Source organism: Hippocampus bargibanti, linkage group LG07 (assembly GCF_051943395.1).
Source record: "Hippocampus bargibanti isolate YZ-2025 linkage group LG07, ASM5194339v1, whole genome shotgun sequence".
Lineage (NCBI taxonomy): Eukaryota > Metazoa > Chordata > Actinopteri > Syngnathiformes > Syngnathidae > Hippocampus > Hippocampus bargibanti.
In genome coordinates, this window is record NC_142740.1 from 8,265,563 (window position 1) to 8,285,522 (window position 19,960).

Below are 19,960 nucleotides of genomic sequence, written 5' to 3' on the forward strand. Positions count from 1 at the left end.
AAGAAATAAACTGCTGTAAAATAATGTTTTATTTACCTTTTTGATGGTCGTTGATGGCTTATGGAAGGAGAGTCACCTTCCATAAGGACTGTTGGTAACTTAACCTCTGGTGCTGTTCGGTCTTGTGCTTCCGCCGAAGATCACTCCACCAGCCGTGGTGGGTGTGTATTATGAAAATAGTGCTTATTATAAGGTTGTCCCGATCAGATTGGCGACCAACGGGTAGCAACGTCAGCCCTGCCTGCAGCCTCGCAGGTGCTGGTCGTTTTAATCACTGACACTTAAAAGTACACCCGGCACGACCATCCAGTGTCGGTTCATTTTTTTGTTGCATGCTTTGTATGCATTGTGTATGCAGTGCATGTGTTTGTTTAACCTTGGTGGACTTTTACACTTGATTTTCTTTTGATACTTTGTATTTTTTCCGTTCAGATGATTTTGATGTTTTACATTTTGTTCCTGCTGACCTTTATTTTAATACAATTTGTCAAACAACCTCCTGCTCACTCCTGCCTGCTTTTTGGGATCCGCACCCGCCATCACCACCTTGCAAAACGTGACAGAATGAACCAACCATCGGATCCCACAGGTACATCGGACCCGTCTCATTTCCACCCTGTGCCTGGCAATGCTACGTCCACGTTAGCCCAAGCCTCGTCGAGTTTGAATTGCGTCACTCGACGAGCCGTAACGTCCACGTAAACGTCCGGCTGAGACCTCCTTCCAGGTGGCCGTCCAGGGTGACACTGGGTGTTTGGCAGTGCACGCCCATGTCCAGCCACGCTGTCGTCATGCATGACGAATTGAGTCTCATTCACGACGAGCCGTGCAACGTCCGCGTCAACGTCAGTGCGAGGCCCCACTCACCGCTGGATCCCGGAGCGGCTCAGGACTGGTCTCGTTTCCCCGGTGCCGGGCAGTTCACGCCCACGTCGGCGTCCGGCCGAGACCTGGTCCCATACGGCCGTACGGGTGCCATTCTGCGCCTGGCCGTTCGACGTCCACGTTGAGCCATGCGCCGTCGCGTGACCGTGCGAGAGGGATCGCACTCGCGCCCACGACGATCCGTGCCGCGTCTTCGTCCACCCCAGGCCGAGTCCCGTTCCCATCAGGCCGCCGCCTGTCGTATGCTGGAGAGTCAGCGGTTGCCGTCTCCACCATTGTTCCCTGGCGAGTGGACCTTTTGGGAGACTGTTGGGACTTCTGGAAGCAGCCCCTTGAAGGGGGGGTACTGTCATGATCTGGTTGGCGACCAACGGGGGGCGCTGTCGGCCCCGCCTGCACAGGTGCTGGTCGTCCCGATCAGATTGGCGACCAACGGGTAGCGACGTCAGCCCTGCCTGCAGACTCGCAGGTGCTGGTTGTTTTAATCACTGACACTTAAAAGGACACCCGGCACGACCATCCGGTGTCGGTTCATTGTTTGTTGCATGCTTTGTATGCATTGTGTATGCATTGTGTATGCAGTGCATGTGTTTGTTTAACCTTGGTGGACTTTTACACTTGATTTTCTTTTGATACTTTGTATTTTTTCCGTTCGGATGATTTTGATGTTTTACATCAGAATCAGAATCATCTTTATTGCCAAGTATATGTAGAACACACAAGGAATTTGTTTCCGGTAGAACACGCTGCACTAGTATCGTCGTAAAAAAAACTGCTAAGTGGCACTATACAGTTCAATTTTGGCTACTGTTCAAAGACTTCAAAGAGTTCAAAGAGTTAATGGCTTGGGGGAAGAAGCTGTTTAAATGTCTGCTGGATTTGGTGCGCATGGATCGGTAGCGCCTGCCTGAGGGGAGTAGCTGGAAAAGGTGGTGGGCAGGGTGCGGAGGGTCCAGTAGGATTTTCCGCGCCCTAGTTTGGATTCTTGCAGTGTGCAAGTCCTCGAGAGTGGGTAGGGCGGTGCCAATGATTTTTTCCGCCTTCCTAACTCTCCGTTGAAGTCGGATTTTGTCCATTTTTGTGGCGGCCCCGAACCAAACGGTGATGGAAGAACACAGGATGGATTCGATGACAGCCGTGTAGAAATGTTATGACAGCAGTGTAGAAATGTTAACATTTTGTTCCTGCTGACCTTTATTTTAATACAATTTGTCAAACAACCTCCTGCTCACTCCTGCCTGCTTTTTGGGATCCGCACCTGCCATAAACACCTTGCAAAACGTGACAATTACGTCACATCCTATCGCGTCACACCTTGTGCGCCATATAAATGCTCACCCATTAAATCTCTCTCTCTCTCTCTCTCTCTCTCTCTCTCTCTCTCTCTCTCTCTCTCTCTCTCTCTCTCTCTCTCTCTCTCTCTCTCTCTCTCTCTCTCTCTCTCTCTCTCCATGCTTCCTCCTTAGCTGACACTGCAATGTCTCTGCTGTCATCAAGATTAAACTAACTTATTCTGTCCCACACTGTCTTCCTGCTGATTTAACCATTCACTGCCATCAACGCCCCAAGAATCAATGAACCAGGGACGAACGTTCAAAATAAACCCATTAGTTTTGCATTTGACTGAAAATATCATACTGCGTGTTTTGGGTATTTTGGATGATATAAAACGTTTTTTCTGATGTTTGTTCGGCAACAAAAAAGTGGTGTCGGTTGTTCTTTAAGGTATACATTCTCCAGAAAAGAGAAAATGACTATTTGCATCAATGAATCAAAGTCATCCTGTCCAGCCATGTCCAATGGTGCTTGTCTTCAGTCAGGTTCGACTGGAGTCCCACAGAGCTGACTTTATATTACATGACAGATTGGTTGCTGAATGAAGCCAGTCACAGAGCAAGCAAACTGTTTATCACATTCATTATTGACGCATGTGGACAATTTAAGGAACAAAGATGACGTTGTTGGAATATTGGTAAGAAACTACACTTTGGGGATTATGAGTGTTATCATCAAATTGTGAGTATAGTTTTGCTTTTTTGAATGTTGCTGTGCCGATGACCATTTTGTGTTTGGGAGCCTTTTACTGAGTGATTTGCTGGTTCTGTAGCCAAAAAGGGACATACGTCTTCTTGTGCCAGTCCCAAGCTAAATACAGAGGGTTGTGTCAGTAAGGGCATCCGACGTAAAAGCTTGGCCAAAACAAACATGTGAATCAAACCTCTGAAGATGGAGGTCACTCATCCGCTGTGGCGACCCCTTGACGGGAAAAGCCGAAAGGAAAAGAAGAATAAGCCTACCATGCATGTTGTTGGAATGTGGGAGGAAACGGAGAACCCAGATTAAACCCATGTAGGTCCTTTTATAGACCTTACTATTAAATGGTAAAATGTAAACATCTCAGGCATAGATTTATACAGATGACAGGAAGAAATTCCAAGATCATTCGGAATTGAAACAGGTCTTCTATGCGCCATAAACATTGTGTTTGTGTTTCCGTTTGGAATGCGACATACCAATCTCATTCCGGGGAGGAAGGTTCTGATCCTCGTGGCTTGGATATCTTTCTTTGCGGTCCAGGAGTAGGATATATCATCTTTTCCTGATTGTCGCTAAAGAGTGAGGGAAGGCAAAGAGCAAAGTGCATGCAGGTATGAGATAATACTATGTGTATTCAAGTGGAGGGATGAAGTGAGGCATGAAGTGAGGCATGTGGATGAAGTGAGGCATGTGGAAAACTCCAAGTTTCACTTTTTCCAAAAGATTCCTCAAGTTGTCATCATCAAAAGGCAAAGCTCCCTGGTGATTAAAAGTGGACAACTAAAATTAACAAAGCATTGCATGTCCTGTCATTAATTTCACTCTTGGTGAAGAGGGGGATGTGTGACCACGACCGCCAGACCCTATTTTTTACATTTTAATTCAATGTCTAGCACAGGGTTGGGCAAATGTTTTGACTCGCGGGCCGCAATGGGTTCTAAAATTAGACAGAGGGGTCGGGCCAGGAGCATTTGGAGGGAGTGTTTGGGCGGGAAATACTAAACCTAAAGCATTAAAGGCAAACCGACGCCTCCGGACAAGTTATGACATAACTTGTCTGGACATTTTACAAATTATGGACATAACTGTTATGTCCATAATTTGTAAAATCACTTCAAATAACTTCAACTGAGCGTATTTTACAAAGATTCCACCGCATATAACTATAGTTTATGTTTTAAGACTCGCGCTGAATCTTCAGGAAGTCTTGTTTTTGAGTTGGTGACGATTCCTGACATGACGTCACGCCTGGAATTCCCCTGACCGAGAAAGCGCCACACAATGCATTTTGCGGTACTTTGTTTGGTCTGAAAACTTCGTGTTGAACCGTGTTGATGGTGAAAATAGAAGGAAAACACATAAATAACGCAATAGTGAATCGTTGTGTGTTGCACCAAGACAACTATTTGATATTCGCTGACACAAATTCCCAGCTGACAAATCAGCCCATTTCCAACGGAGCTTGGGCGCCATCTTCTGCATTTTCTGGGTGCTACATTGCTGTCATTGACGGCTCGAATTGATATGGGAGGACTCCTTTAATCAATTGCAAACATTGATGTTTTCCTCTTCATAACTATTTGAATCATATTCATAACTGGATGAGTAAGAAGAAAGCATCTTCTCCGAATCTGAAGCCATTGTTTTGATTGTCGAGCAAGGCAAGACGTCTTGGCGTGACATCACGAACAAGGGGGTGGGACCTTCTGAAACTGGCCATTTCCGGATTCATTTTGAAGTAATTTTTATTGGTGTCTTTCATTTGACTAAAAATGTCAGCCTGCGTGTTTTAGGTATTTCAGATGCTATAAAACGTTTTTCTGATGTCAGTAGGAAACAAAGAAAATGGTGTCGGTTGTCCTTTAAATGTAGTGTGTACAAGCTTCATAGCACAGTAAGAACACTACAACCCAATTTATTCATTGTCTTTCAAATGTGAAAAATATCCCTGATCTGTTAATAAATTTGTCTCAAGGAATATGCAACATATGGCGTTTACATACTATTTCGCAGATACTGGGAGGAGGAAATGGAAATAGATTAAAATAACATATGCAATGTGATTGATCAAGATTGCGTCTGTTTTTAATAAGTTTCAATCGAAGGTGCAAAGTCAAAGAAATCAACATTTATCGAAAAATGGAATCACTTTCAACATTCAAAACATATTATTACACAATGAAATATTCAAGCTCAATCATATCTCCTTGTGTTAAATTCCGCAAAATCATGGATGGATTGTCTTGACCGCGCGCTCTACTAACTCTTCACGGACGCTCTCGCCTTCACGCGCAAACAGGACACGTGTACCGTCGCCAAGCACACAGACATAGGCTACCTGCAGTTGAAATTTGCATACTCAGCACGGCAGCCAATCAGAAGTGTCACACGACGAGCTGTACCACGTCCATGTCCATGTCCATGTCAGGCCGAGTCCCGTTCCCATGAGCCCACCGCCTTTTTTTTATTGGACAGGAAATGGTTGCCGTCTCCACCTTATTCCCTGGCGAGTTGGGCCATTTGGGAGACTGTTGGGACTTCTGGAAGCAGTCCTTTAGAGGGGGGGGGGGTACTGTCACGATCTGGTTGACGACCAACGGGTGCTGGTCGTTCCAATCAGTGGCAGTTAAAAGGACTCCCGGCACAACCATTCTGTGTCGGGTCATTGCATTGTATGTTTTTGCTGCACCCTGTCAGGTATGTTTCATCTTGGCAGATTTTTTATTCATGATTTTCATTGATACTTTGTACTTTTCTGTTCGGATGTGACGTTGATGTTTTAGATTTTGTTCCTGCTGACTTTATTTTAATACAAGTTGTCAAATACAACATCCTGCTCCCTCCTGCCTGCTTTTTTTGGGATCCACAACCACCATCACCACCTTGCGAACTGTGAGAACCGGAAGACATTTTTATCAACATTTTCTTCTAAGAGTGCCCTCTAGAGTCAACACCTGGTTCATGAAATACCTTTTAATGTTCTTATTTAAAATGATTTAATATTTTATATGGTTCATTAGTTACATGTATAGTAGTATTAAGGTTTAGTTGTCAGCAAAATTGCACCTTCGGCGTGGACGCTATGGAAGATGGCGACGAGGACGTTTACCAGTGAGACGCCATGTCCAAGTGCGACACGGTCCTGGGGGATTGAGCCCGGAGACGGACTCAATCTACGGCAAGACGGCGCTCGGCGGCGGCAGGAAGACACGTAGCAAACCTCCTTCCTGCTTTTTTTGTGTTTGCTGGTCTTTATCTATTACCTATATTTGAGCCAGGAAACATTAGCTATCTAGCTGGCTAGCTATATATTCACTGTCTAGCTATCTATTAGCTAGCTAGCTTTCTATCTTTTTGAGTTAACTAGCTATCTATTAGCTATATAGCTGGCTACCTATTTGAGTCAGGAAACATATTAGCTATCTAGCTAGCTAGCGATATATTAGCTGTCTATCTATCTATTAGCTAACTAGCTAGCTTTCTATCTTTTTGAGTTAACTAGCCATCTATTAGCTATAGAGCTGGCTAGCTTTTTGAGTCCGGAAATATATTAGCTATCTAGCTAGCTAGCTAGCTATTATCTGTCTCGCTAGCTATTAGCTGTCTAGCTAGCATTCTATGTTTTTGAGTTATTCTGGGTTGAGTGAATTGGCTGCCGCTGCTCACCCACATAAAAACTTATCCTGTGACTGTGAAGTGATCTTAACAGATTTGAAAGGCTCTTATAAATGAAATGTATTATTATTATTATTATTATTATTATTATTATTATTATTATTATTATTATTATTATTATTATTATTATTATTATTATAAGGAGGTGTCACCAACAAGGTGCTCATGGCATCAGGTGGGCTACAAAGACGTGGCACGTGATCCGCTTGTAAAAGTAACTTAACAGGGATGGAACATCGCAATTTTCCTGTCATACTGTAGAGATAATCTTTTTGAAAATATGATTGCAAATAATTTAAGAAATAACGTACAATCATGAAAATTACATTTGTTATTTTAGAAGGGTGTATCAAATGGGTAACTCCCGGTTTCAAAAAGGTGGTCAGTTTAAAACATGAAAACGAAGTGAGCCAAAAATGTTATGATTGATATATAAATAAAATAAGAGCAGCATTAAGTATATTTCCTCAGGGAAAATATTTTGAGGCTAGAAAAAAAATGTAATAAAGTGAATGCCAAAAGAATGCAACAGTGACGTAAGAGTAGCTGCAGGAGGTTGGCGCTACTATTGTTGCATAAAAGACAACACACAGAAAGAAGGTAAAGGAGAGAGCACTGATAACCTCTGGGCAGGCGTAATGCGGTGATCTGTAAAAGAGGCACAGAGGGAATGATGCTGAAGAGGACTCAAAGGGGCCCCCGATATCACACATCATACCCACTCAAAGGCAACGCTGCCAACAGCCAACATACCGAAGAAGAAATGACTAAAGATCACACGATCTTCTAGCTGAGAGGGGTTGAACAAACCCTTTCTTGAAATTATACAGGTAACAACCGATTTACGACGAGTTACGACAACGACCGCCAGCCTTTTTTTAAAATTCTACGGCTGCCACCGCTACAGCCAGCAACGCGACAGAGACATAGGTCTGTGCACGATGATTTATTCTGCTACAACACAAAGCACTAGTCCCAAAAAGAGGACCAGGGAAATAATAAAAAATAAAGAATACCAAAAACGACGAGTGGGGGGGCAATGGGAATGAGAACCAATTCGCACACGGTGGTGCAGAAATTGAATAATCCCAAAAGGATTACGGGATGTGAGGGGTGATCTCGGACCGAGCACAGAAGACAAAGTCCAGGGTAATACAAAGTACAAATACAAGTTGACAGCGTCCAGTTTTCGTAACCGCTGTCCTGAAGGAAGCGGGGAGGCATGGCCCCGCCCCAGCTGTCAATCCGAACGTGACAATATCGAGCAAGTAGGATGTTTATTTGACGGAGCAGCATTGCACAAAATGCCGATACAAAATAACTGTTTCGTAACAAATGCATACGACACTTTTCTCCAGCATGACATATTTATAAATAAACTGTCAACATTTTGGTATATAATAGTATTCAATAGAAAACGAACAAATAGAAAAAAAACAACAGATTGACATCTTATACTATCCTGTTGGATAGGAGATGCCAGCGTGTCGTCATTTGTTATGATCATGTGATCCTCGCGTCAGCCATTTTGAATGCTTTTCGATTTACGGCTGTTTGACTTACGACGGTTTTGTCGGAACGGAACCCGGTCGTAACTCGGATGTTACTTGTGTAACATTGGGAGCCAGATAAAAAAAAAAAAAAAAAACTAAATATGATATTACTTCATGATAATCAATAACATAATAAAATATGACTGCTGGTTTGAGTTACATTGCAAGACAAAGATATTGAACGTTCCTTACATAAAAATAAATACAATATACTCCAGTGATACCTTGGGTTACGAACTTAATTGGTTCCCAGACAGAGTGTGTCAGGCAAAAAGTGTGTATCCCACAAATGAATTTCCCATAGGAAACCATTAAAATGAGAATAATCCTTTCCCAGGTCCCCATCAAACACAATGTTCTACTTTAAAACTTTCTAAGCCTTAAAATTACACAAAATATACCTCATTTTATGTATGAGAAATGTGCTATGGTCTTATAATTAAATATTTAACCGAAGACTGGGGGCGGGGAATAGAGGACAAAAAAAGTCCTCAGCCATTTTCTTTTTGGAGAACGGGCTCGTTCGCGAACGACACATCACTCATCGTGGCGCTCCGTGTGTATCCTGAAAAATAGTACATAGCCAAGGTAAAATTTTGGGAATGGCACTCTATGCCATATTTTCAATTCCTGAATAAATTCGTGAATGACAGTCTTCTTCTTTTCCTTTCGGCTTTTCCCTTCAAGGGGGTCGCCACCGCAAATCAGTGTCCTCCATCTTTAGAGGTTTGTTTTGGCCAAGCTTGTATGTCGGATGCCCTTCCTGACACAACCCTTTGTATTTATCCGGACCTAGGACCGGCACAAGAAGACATATGTCCCTTTGTGGCTACAGAACAAGCAAATCGTTCAGTAAAAGGCTCCCAAACACAAAATGGTAATCAGCACAGCAACATTCAAAAAAGCAAAAACTATACTCACCATTTGATGACAATGCTCTGATCTTACTGTGAAATCGGCATCTCTTTCCTTACATTACATCACAAACAGAACTACAGTCCTTTAAGATGCTTTATCTTCCAGTCACTGTATTTGAGAATGTGAAATGCACATTGGCGAATGACAGTGAATGAGATAAATGCAGGCAGCGGGTTTCCCTTTTATCTGCTCTGGTGGGTCCCGGCTCTAGGGTTGGGGGGAGCCTCAGGAAATCACCTGCCTAGCTACCTATTTGCTATCTTGCTAGCTAGCTATTAGCTATCGGGATATCTATTAGCTGTGTCCTTGCGGGTTTTAAGGGGCGCTTGTAGATTATTATTATTATTATTATTATTATTATTATTATTATTATTATTATTATTATTATTATTATTATTATCTATCATCTAGCTAGCTTGCTTTCTATCTATTTGAGTTACTTCCGGGCTGAGTGAATGCTGGCGCGTGTGGGTGCCGCCACTCACCCACAGAAAAACTTATCCTGTGACTGTAAAGTGACCTTGAAAGTATATATATATATATATATATATATATATCGTCAAATTTATGTGCTACACAAACACAGCGTCGTGTGAATGCACACTCTTTCCCTTATTTGCAAAATTAATAAAAATGCAATCTCCTTTCACCTGTTCATGTTTTCAGTCTTCCTGCTCGGAGCAACATCTCGACGAATAGCATTTGACAATTTCCTCATTGTCATACAAGGAAAAAAAATCAGGAGCCGTTTTACTTGTGCAAAGCCTCTGTTGTCAGAAGAGTCCATCAACTAAATCTCAATTACAAACCATCCAATTCAAAGAAGTAGCAATCGTAATTCGAAATCAAGTCTGGAATTTGCCAAAAGAGTATAGCGGCAAGCTAACTAAAAAAATATATAATGGCGACTGCTATGGATTGTATTTCAAGAGTAAATATAAACCTTGATAAAAGTGATTGAAAGTCTCAAGCTTGGAAAAATGAAGCATATGCAAATGATACAAATTCTACAAGCTCATCACTGAAACCCAGAGGAGTTTATATCACGACTTTGTCTTACAGAGCTTCTTCGAGGAGAGGCTCATCAATCATCATTCATGCGCCATGATGGCAGCGACACAATTACCTTCGTCTTTAGAAACACAAAAGAAAGTTCAAGAAAAATGCGACCAATTCGACTGGTTGGTAGCTTGTTTATCACGTCGAATGAAACAAACAGTCAAATCAACCAAGATGTTTCCCATGGCAAAGAAATGTAATGTTTATTTTTACACTCAGCCAGTCAACAATATCATGTAGTTCATATGAACAGTTTGTATCTTCCAGGACTTGAGTAGTGGTCCTTACATCATGGGGCTTTGTATCATCACGAAATAGGTAGGAACGAGATCACCAACATTGCAGAAGTTGGTTAGGACAAAAAAACAACATCATAAAAATAACTGAATGTACCTAGGCGTACAAACTTAATTTGTTCCCAGACAGAGTGTATAAGGCGAAAAGTGTTTATCTCAAAAATTAATTTCCCATAGGAAACCATTAAAATGAGAATAATCCGTTCCCAGGTGCCATAAAACATAATTTTCTACTTCCTAATTTTCTAAGCCTTAAAATTACACAATACATAGCTTATTTTATGTATAATAAATGTGATATGGTATTATAATTGAAGAAATAAACTGTACTTTATATAAAGTCATTTTATTTACCTTTGTGGTGGTCGTTCATGGCTTGATGGAATGGAGTGGTTTCATCAGCATTAAATACTTGATGTGGAACGTAGCCTTCCCCTTTCACCATCTTGAGGAATGATCCCTTGGAGGTACTTTCTCTGTGATAATTTTACATTGTTCCTCATCAATAGTGTCCTGTTTAGCTAGGTTGATTGCTTTTTGCATCAAGTGTACAAATGGCTTATGAGGGTTAGTTGTGGAGCCTGATTGATGGGATATTTTAACCTTGCAGTCTGCACTCTGCCTTTGAACTATCAAAGTTGAAACAAGTCCAAATTTCACTGTTTTCTATCCATTTTCTCATTCTCTCTTTGTCGTCTGCCTGTCTCTTTAATGTTTAACTGCCTCACTCTCTCCCTGTCTCTCTCTGTCTGTAACCTCCACCCCCTCACTGCTGCGTTCTTGACCAATCACATGGCTTTAACTGAAGACTGGGGGTGGGTAATAGAGGACAAAAACAGTTGGCTGCCATTTTCTTGTTAGGAGAACGGGCTCGTTCGCGGACGACACATCACTCATTGTGGCGCTCCGTGTGTATCCCGAAAAAAAAAAATGTATGCCAAGGTTGAATTTTCATACATTTAGGAGAACGGGCTCGTTCGCGGACGACACATCACTCATTGTGGCGCTCCGTGTGTATCCCGAACAAAAAAATTGTATGCCAAGGTTTAATTTTCATAAATTTAACGTTCGTAAACCAAAAAGTTCGTAAGCCAATTGGTTCATAAACTGAGGTATCACTGTACTTTAATATTTAGTATTCAGTTTACTCTTTCTATATTTATTGAGATCGTCTTTTTTTAATTTCAACATTTATATGACATTTTATTGGTATATTTATTTGTACATTCAATTATTTCAACCATTTATTTATTTCAATATTCATTTTGTTATCCATACTGGATCATTGATTGAAGTGTTTTCCAACAGGAAACAGCGGCGATAAAACCTCAACCGGTCAGAACCAAAAGCAGACATCAAAGCAAAAGAAATACACATGTCCAATATTATCATCACACATCGCTATTGAATACCGTCGATCTGAATTAATGCAGGACTTTTGAATCATTTCTATCGGTGTATATAAGTACACACAAATGCAGCCAAAAGAAAGTAAAATCCTACTTCGAAGACCTGCAACTCTGCTTCACAACACCTGACTTCACCACATCATGGCAGCGTGTAGAAGTCGGCATCATGGCAGGTTGTACAATTTCACCCCTGGCCTTCACAATGGCCATGGAGGTCATCATCAGGGCCTCAAGGTGGGTGGTGGGAGGTGAGCGAACAAGAAATGGGATCCACCTCCCACCTATCCGGGTATACATGGATGACATGACCACCTTGACCACTACCGCAGCTTGCATCAGGCGGCTACTTGGAAAACTGCAGGAAAACATTAAATGGGCCCGGATGAAAATCAAGCCGAGCAAGTCACGCAGCATCTCAATCGTCAAGGGACAGCTAAAAAATGTGAAGTTCTGCATTGGTGATGACCCAATCCCAACAGTGTCTGAGGAACCGGTCAAAAGCCTGGGCAGGTGGTACAATGCAAGCCTCAGAGACAAAGATCAAGTGCAGCAACTCAAGCAGGACATCACCAATAGTCTGGAAAACATCAACAAGACTGAGCTGACAGGAAAGCTCAAGCTCTGGTGTCTGCAGTTTGGACTTCTCCCTCGGGTAATGTGGCCACTCACAGTCTATGAGGCCCCACTCTCAACTGTGGAGAAGATGGAGCGAACCATCACTAGATATGTGAAACGCTGGCTTGGTGTTCCACGCTGTCTGTCTAACATCGGCCTTTATGGCAAAGGGGTCCTTGAGATTCCAATCACAAGCCTCACCGAAGAGTACAAGTGCGCTAAAGTGAGACTTCAGATGACTCTCACAGACTCCAGAGACCGGAACATCAGTCAAGCTGCACCCCCCCTATCAACGGGACGGAAATGAACGCCATCCATTGCAGTGCAGCAGGCCACAGCAGCCCTAAGGCACAGCGACATTGTGGGACACGTTCAGCTCGGAAGAGGGGGGTTTGGCCTTACAAACAAACCTTCTTGGCGTAAGGCTTCAATATCGGAAAGAAGGAAAATGGTGATAGCAGAGGTGCGCCGCCAAGGGGAAGCTGAAAGAACTGCACGGGCTGTCTCTCTTGCCAAGCAGGGACAATGGATGAGGTGGGAAGGCCTGGAGAAGAGAAGACTCAGCTGGAAGGATCTCTGGGAAATGGAGGCAAGCAACATCAGCTTCATCATCAGAGCTATCAATGACGTGCTCCCATCTCCAAAAAAACTCCACCAATTGTATGGCGAAGATCCAACCTGTGACCTCTGTCGAACGCCAGGAACTCTCAAACACATCCTGACCGGTTGTAAGACCAGGCTCACACAAGGCCGCTACACCTGGAGGCACAACCAGGTCCTAAAAAGTTTGGCAGTTGTCCTTGAGAGCAAGAGGAATACCATCAACTCCTTGCCAATGCGAGCCACCATGTCCAGCACAGCACCATTGACCTTCATCCGAGAGGGACAGGAAAAGCCCAACCATCCTACTGACAAACCAGAAGTTGGACAGCTATCCGGGGCTCGCGATTGGGAGATGCGGGTTGACATTGGCCAGCAATTGGTTTTCCCAGCGGAGATTGCAGCCACCACCCTCAGACCAGACTTGGTGCTCTGGTCCTCGTACTCAAGGCTGTCTACATCGCAGAACTCACAGTCCCGTGGGAAAACTCTGTTGAAGAGGCCTATGAGCGCAAGAAGCTGCGCTACACAGAACTCGCAGTGGATGCGCAACAGCGGGGATGGAAAACCAAGGTATATCCAATTGAAGTTGGATGCAGAGGGTTTGTGGCTTCCTCCACCATCAGGCTGCTAAAAGACCTGGGTATCCATGGACAGGCTCTGCGGCACACAGTTAGGTCACTCTCTGAAGCGGCAGAAAGAAGCAGCCACTGGCTCTGGATGAAGAGGAAGGACCCTTGTTGGGCTCATAGGTCAGCAACCTAAGACCCCCCCCCCCCCCCCTACCAGCTTCTGAACATCTGATTGGGCATGGGACACAAGCGTAGGCGTGATCAACCTGTCGCTGGCCACCATCAATGAGGGTGTCTAGTGATTAAAAAGCCGAAACACCCAATGATTCTTTGGCACACTACTGACGATGTGTCCCAAATTCAAAACCTCCCATCCCTGAGGCACAGCTCCAACATCACGTCCATTGGTTCATGATTCTCTTCTCTCTATCTCTTTCTATCTCTCTCTCTCTCTCTCTCTCTCTCTCTCTCTCTCTCTCTCTCTCTCTCTCTCTCTCTCTCTCTCTCTCTCTCTCCTCTATCTCTCTCTATCTCCTCTATCTCTCTCTATCTCTCTATCTCTATCTCTCTATATCTCTATCTCTCTCTCTCTCTCTCTCTCTCTCTCTCTCTCTCTCTCTCTCTCTCTCTCTCTCTCTCTCTCTCTATTTCTATCTCTCTCTATATATCTATATCTCTCTATCTCTATCTCTCTAGCTCTCTCTCTCTCTCTTTCTCTCTCTCTCAATCTATCCCTCTATCTATCTCTCTCTATCTATCTCTCTCTCTATCTCTCTTTATCTCTATCTCTCTCTCTATCTCTCTCTTTCTCTATCTCTAAATATATCTCCCTATCTCTCTCTATCTCTATCTCTACCTCTACCCTCTCTATCTCTCGACCTCTCTCTATCTCTACCTTTACGTCTAAATCTCTATCTCTCTCTATCTCTCTATCTCTATTTATCTCTATATCTATTTCTATCTATCTCTCTCTATCTCTATCTCTATCTCTATCTCTCTCTATCTCTACCTACCTCTCGATCTCTCTATCTCTCTACCTCTATCTCTACCTCTACCTCTACCCTCTCTATCTCTCTACCTCTCTCTATCTCTACCTCAACCTCTATCTCTATCTCTAGATCTCTATCCCTAGATCTCTATCTCTAGATCTCTCTCTCTATCTCTCTCTCTATCTTTCTTTCTCTCTCTATCTATCTTTACATATCTCTCTATATCTCTCTCTCACTACTGACGATGGCACACTACAGACGATGTGTGTCATCTACGATGTCCCAAATTCACAACCTCCCATTCCTGAGGCACAGCTCCCACACCACTCTCAACATCAAGGCTAATCTCATGTGAGGACCATCCATTGGCACAAATGGACAGAATAACATCACGTCCAGTGTTTCATGATTCTTAGCGATTGATCACACACAATTTCAAAGTACATCACTGACATGGATTCACTTCATCTCGGAAAGTATGTGACAGGTTAAAAAGTACCTTATTTAATATTTTGGTGACAGGTAAAGCAGATCGCAAATGGTAAACATCTAAAATGTTTATTTAAACAAGGAACGCCTGCTTCGTTTAGTGTTTCGTGTCGGACCGATTTACATTGTTGGACAGGAAGTTGTGCGCATAACGTTTGTATTGCCCATGGGCATTCGAAGTAAACCACGGTTTAGTCAAGACGTACATCACCGCTTGTCTTGTGGTTTTTTTTCTGAATCCCACAATACTGTATCCCCCTTACCATAGTGGAGAGCACAACAAGTACACCTAACAGCGTCAAAAATGTCTGGATGCTTCCGTCCATCTTTGTGCATCACGTTTTAAACATATATCATGGATGCGAATGGATTTCAAACGCTAGTCGGCATGATGACCATTGAAAAAAATCAGGGCCAATTGGCGATGAGGGCTAAAAATGTCTTTGCACATAAATTGTTGACCTCAAGAATAATAATAATAATAATAATAATAATAATAATAATAATAATAATAATAATAATAATAATAATAATAATCAGTGCATTGTTATCAAATGGTGAGTATAGTTTTGCTTTTTTTGATTGTTGTTGTGCTGATGACCATTTTGTGTTTGGGAGCCTTTTACTGAGCCAGTTGCTTGTTCTGTAGCCACAAAGGGACATAAGTCTTCTTGTGCCGGTCCCAAGCCCGGATAAATACAGAGGGTTGTGTCAGGTAGGGCATCCGACGTAAAAGCTTGGCCAAAACAAACATGTGTATCATACCTCTGTAGATGGAGGTTACTGATTCGCTGTGGCGACCCCTTGAAGGGAAAAACCGAAAGGAAAAGAAGAAGAAGATCCATTCCTTTTCAAATCTGTTTATCCTCACGAGGGTCACAGGTATTCTGGAGCCAATATGAGCTGCCTTTCGGCATTTGCCAGCCATTTGTAGGGCCTCCATATACAAACAAACATTTCTGCTCACAATCACAAGCTCGCAACAATTTAGAATGTTCCAGTGTGAAACTTGCCGTTCTCTTCCACATCGTCTTCTTCCAAATTTGGACTTGACAGCTTGATGGAAAAGTGGAAGCAGAGCTGTTTGAGTTGACCCAAAAAAAAAAGTGAAACACGATGATGTCGAGAAGTCCACCATCTTTGTGATTGACCATTTTGGTGGCTTTTCATTTTTTGTGATGGTGGAAGACAGCTCACTTGTTTATTTGCGCTCATCCTGGCAATTTTCTAATCTATCTAATAGCTATCTACCTAGCTGGCTGTCTATTAGATATCTAGCTCGCTGGCTATCTAGCTCACTATTTTTTAACGATATTGTTAGCTAACTATTCGATATCTATGAGTTAGCTTTGAGTGAACTGCCGCTGCTCACCCAGAGAAAAACTTATCCAGTGACTGTAAAGTGACCTTGAGAGTTTTGAAAGGCGCTTGAAATGAAATGTATTATTATTATTATTATTATTATTATTATTATTATTATTATTATTATTATTATTATTATTATTATTATTATTATTATTATTATTATTATTATTGGCGGCCCGGTAGTCGAGTGGTTAGCACACTGGCTTCACAGTGCAGAGGACGCCGGTTCGCGTCCCGGTCCGGCCTCCCTGTGTGGAGTTTGCATGTTCTCCCCGGACCCGCGTGGGTTTTCTCCGGGTCCTCCGGTTTCCTCCCACACTCTAAAAACATGCATGGCAGGCAGATTGACCACTCCAAATTGTCCCTAGGTGTGAGTGTGAGAGTGACTGTTGTATGTTTTTGTGTGCCCTGCGATTGGCTGGCAACCAATTCAGGGTGTCCCCCGCCTCGTGCCCGAAGACAGCTGAGCCCCCGCGACCCTAATGAGGAATAAGCGGTACGGAAAATGAGATTATTATTATTATTATTATTATTATTATTATTATTATTATTATTATTATTATTAACCTGTTAAGCATGTTTTTTTTGAAATATGAGCGTAAACCAGAAGACCTGTAAAGAACTCAGGCAGGCTGGGTAACCGGAACTGAAGCCTGCACCTCTGCAGTGTGAGGCAGATATGCAAACAAGTCCAGTACCCACTCTCATTTAATTATTTGTACATTTAAAGGATATTTAAAGGATTGTGGACTCTTCCAATAATAGCTTTTAAGGATAAAGCGGATTCAGAAAACAGATGGAAATTTTCAACGAAGTCAATAGTTCAACAAAAAAAAAAAAATCATGAAAAATATGTTTGTTTTGAAGGTAAACATGAAGACTGTCCTTGCCAGCATCTTACCTTTATAAATATTATCTTTATCCCTTTATACTCAACAGTATGGTATGTGCAATGCACTTTGTTTAGCATCTAACCGTAAATAAAAATGTAATTCAAACTTGATCAAAACCTTGGAAATATTAAAAAAAAGGATGTGCCTTTCTTTAGGTATTTTAAACACTCACCCACAGCTTGTCTCCAGCAGACTCTCCCCGACCTGCAGATACGCCATGCCAAAGTCTGCTATCCGAATATTGTTCTTCTCATCTAATAACAAATTCTCTGGCTTTAAGTCTCGGTGGCTGGATGAGAGGATGCAAAAGACAAAAAAGGGTTACAAAAGTCAAACCCATTAAAATTGCTCTTGATATAGCTGTCATGTTTACCCTTGTTCGCAGAGCAGTTTGGTAACTTCAATAATGCAGATTGAAAACATTTAGGAACTGTAATGAATTTATGATTGACATTCTGTGTAAGGCAATGTTAATCAATTGCTGTGTCCCCGTGACCCACATCTTTCTATTCTTGCCAATTTGAGACAGATTTTATGGAAATTGCAAAGAATATCCCAATAATAATTTTATAAACAACAATATATTTGATGAGAAAATATATGTCCAGCGTATCCCATTTCTAAACAAATGATAAATCACAAAAAGCATCTAGGAAGCTGTAATGCATGATCAAAAATGAAATATATTCAAAGCACATAAGGACATATTTTCTTTATCATCCTACCAGCATTTTTGTCAATCATCTGGTTAGGGGGGGTGTGGTCTTATGTCGGCCCCTGTTGTACTGATGAAAAACTATGGCCCCCTGGAGCATTTAAGTTGCCCATCCCTGGGTTAGATATGTAAGGTGACACACCATATGGAGTGGCTGTGGCAGAAGTCCAAAGCTGAAATGATCTGTCGGAAGAATTTCCGCGCTTCTTGAGGCGTGAGTCGGACTTTCTTCACAAGGTAGTCAAAGAGCTCTCCACCAGACACATGCTCAAGTACAAGGTACCTGCAAAGAGGCAAGATTTTGCACTTTAAACTTATCCTTGAGTATTTCCACTACCTCGACGAAACTATACTTTTTGGTTTTCTACTTCTTTCATAATTTTTCTTGCTGTAGTTTAAGAAAGTTTCCATTGTGAGTCAAATAAATGTTTTCTTATCTTTTCTTGTTTGAGTACCTTTACATGTGAACTGAGTATGTTCAACAACATCAATGTTTTTCATTGTATCATAACAAATATTGAATTTATTCAGAATCTAACAAAAACAACGTAGCCACAAGGGGGCACAAGCCAGTGTCTTATTGTGCCGGTCCCAAGCCCGGATAAATACAGAGGGTTGTGTCAGGAAGGGCATCCGACGTAAAAAAAAAATAATTGCCAAAACAAATATGCGAATCAAACCTATGAATCCCATACCGGATCGGTCGAGGCCCGGGTTAACAATGGCCGCCATTGGTACTGTTGACCTTCAGGGTGCCAGTGGAAAATGGACTACCACCCTTTTCCTTTGGTAACTGTCGTGTCGTCAGTCTAATCCTTGTTCGCTTACCTCCCCAGATAAATCTTGTGATCAGTTTGTCCCATTCCACAAATTGTTTTTGTGGTATGGGTATTGGTAGCGACTGGTAGAGATAGCAACCTTGAAAGAATATTCATTTTCACTATTTCAATCCTGGATCTTAAATCTAGGATGGGTGTTGACGATCTCCCCACGTCTGCCTTAATGACTTGGTTAATCTTTGTATAGTTTGATTCAAACAGTTTGTCTATGTGCTTTGTGATGTACACGCCGAGATACTTTACTCTTTCAGCATCCCACCTTAATTTGTAATTTCCCTTAATTTACTTTGATGGAGTGTAATTTAGTGCTAGGATTTGTGTTTTAGTCACATTCAGTCTATATCCTGAGTAGTGTTCATATTCTTCTCGTTGTTGCATCAGTATCGGGAGGCTATCTTCCGGTTGTGTCAAATATATTATCAGATCATCAGCAAACAGGCTGAGTTTATGTTCTGAGTCTCTCCTCTCCACACCCTTGATGTTGTGGTTCTGTCTGATTGCTTGGGCTAGGGGTTCATTGAAGATATTGAATAATGTTGGTGAGAGGCAACATCCTTGTCTTGTCGATCTTTCTAGTATTATTCGGTCTGTCAGGATGCCATTCACTTTCACTCTTGCAGTTGGCCCATTATATAGTGTTTCTATATTTCTAATTGAATCTTTGTTAAAGCCGAATTTACCCATGACTTTGCATAGATAGGCCCAGCGGTCACTATCAAATGCCTTTTCTGCATCCGTGCTCACCAACATTGCACTTGTTCCCGCCTTGTGGATCGCCTCCACCATGTGTATAGTTTTTCTTATATTATCCTGGGCCTGTCTATTTTTAATGAAACCTGTCTGTTCTCTATTGATAATATTGGGCATGACTGTCTCATATCTTTTTGACATCATCGAAGTATATATTTTATAGTCGACATTAAGTATGGATTTTGGTCTGAAGCTCCTGCATAACTCTTTATTTTTACCCTCTTTTGGTATTATAGAGACGATTGCCTCTTTCCATGTTGGGGGAATTTTACCCTCCTTCATGGTATATATGAGTGAAGAT

At 42.1% G+C, this 19,960-nt stretch overlaps 2 long non-coding RNA genes across 2 annotated transcripts; both read right to left on the reverse strand.

Annotated features, from left to right (window-relative positions):
• Positions 1-2,863: 2,863 nt before the first annotated feature.
• LOC148895346 (uncharacterized) lies at positions 2,864-17,559 on the reverse strand. Its single transcript, XR_016115611.1, has 3 exons — positions 17,528-17,559; positions 7,221-7,245; positions 2,864-3,494 (listed from the first exon to the last, which is right to left on the reverse strand). It is a non-coding gene; the product is annotated as an uncharacterized LOC148895346 (long non-coding RNA).
• A 9-nt stretch (positions 17,560-17,568) lies between these two features.
• LOC148895347 (uncharacterized) lies at positions 17,569-18,919 on the reverse strand. The gene is made up of 3 exons (XR_016115612.1): positions 18,766-18,919; positions 18,213-18,353; positions 17,569-17,644 (listed from the first exon to the last, which is right to left on the reverse strand). It is a non-coding gene; the product is annotated as an uncharacterized LOC148895347 (long non-coding RNA).
• Positions 18,920-19,960: the final 1,041 nt, after the last annotated feature.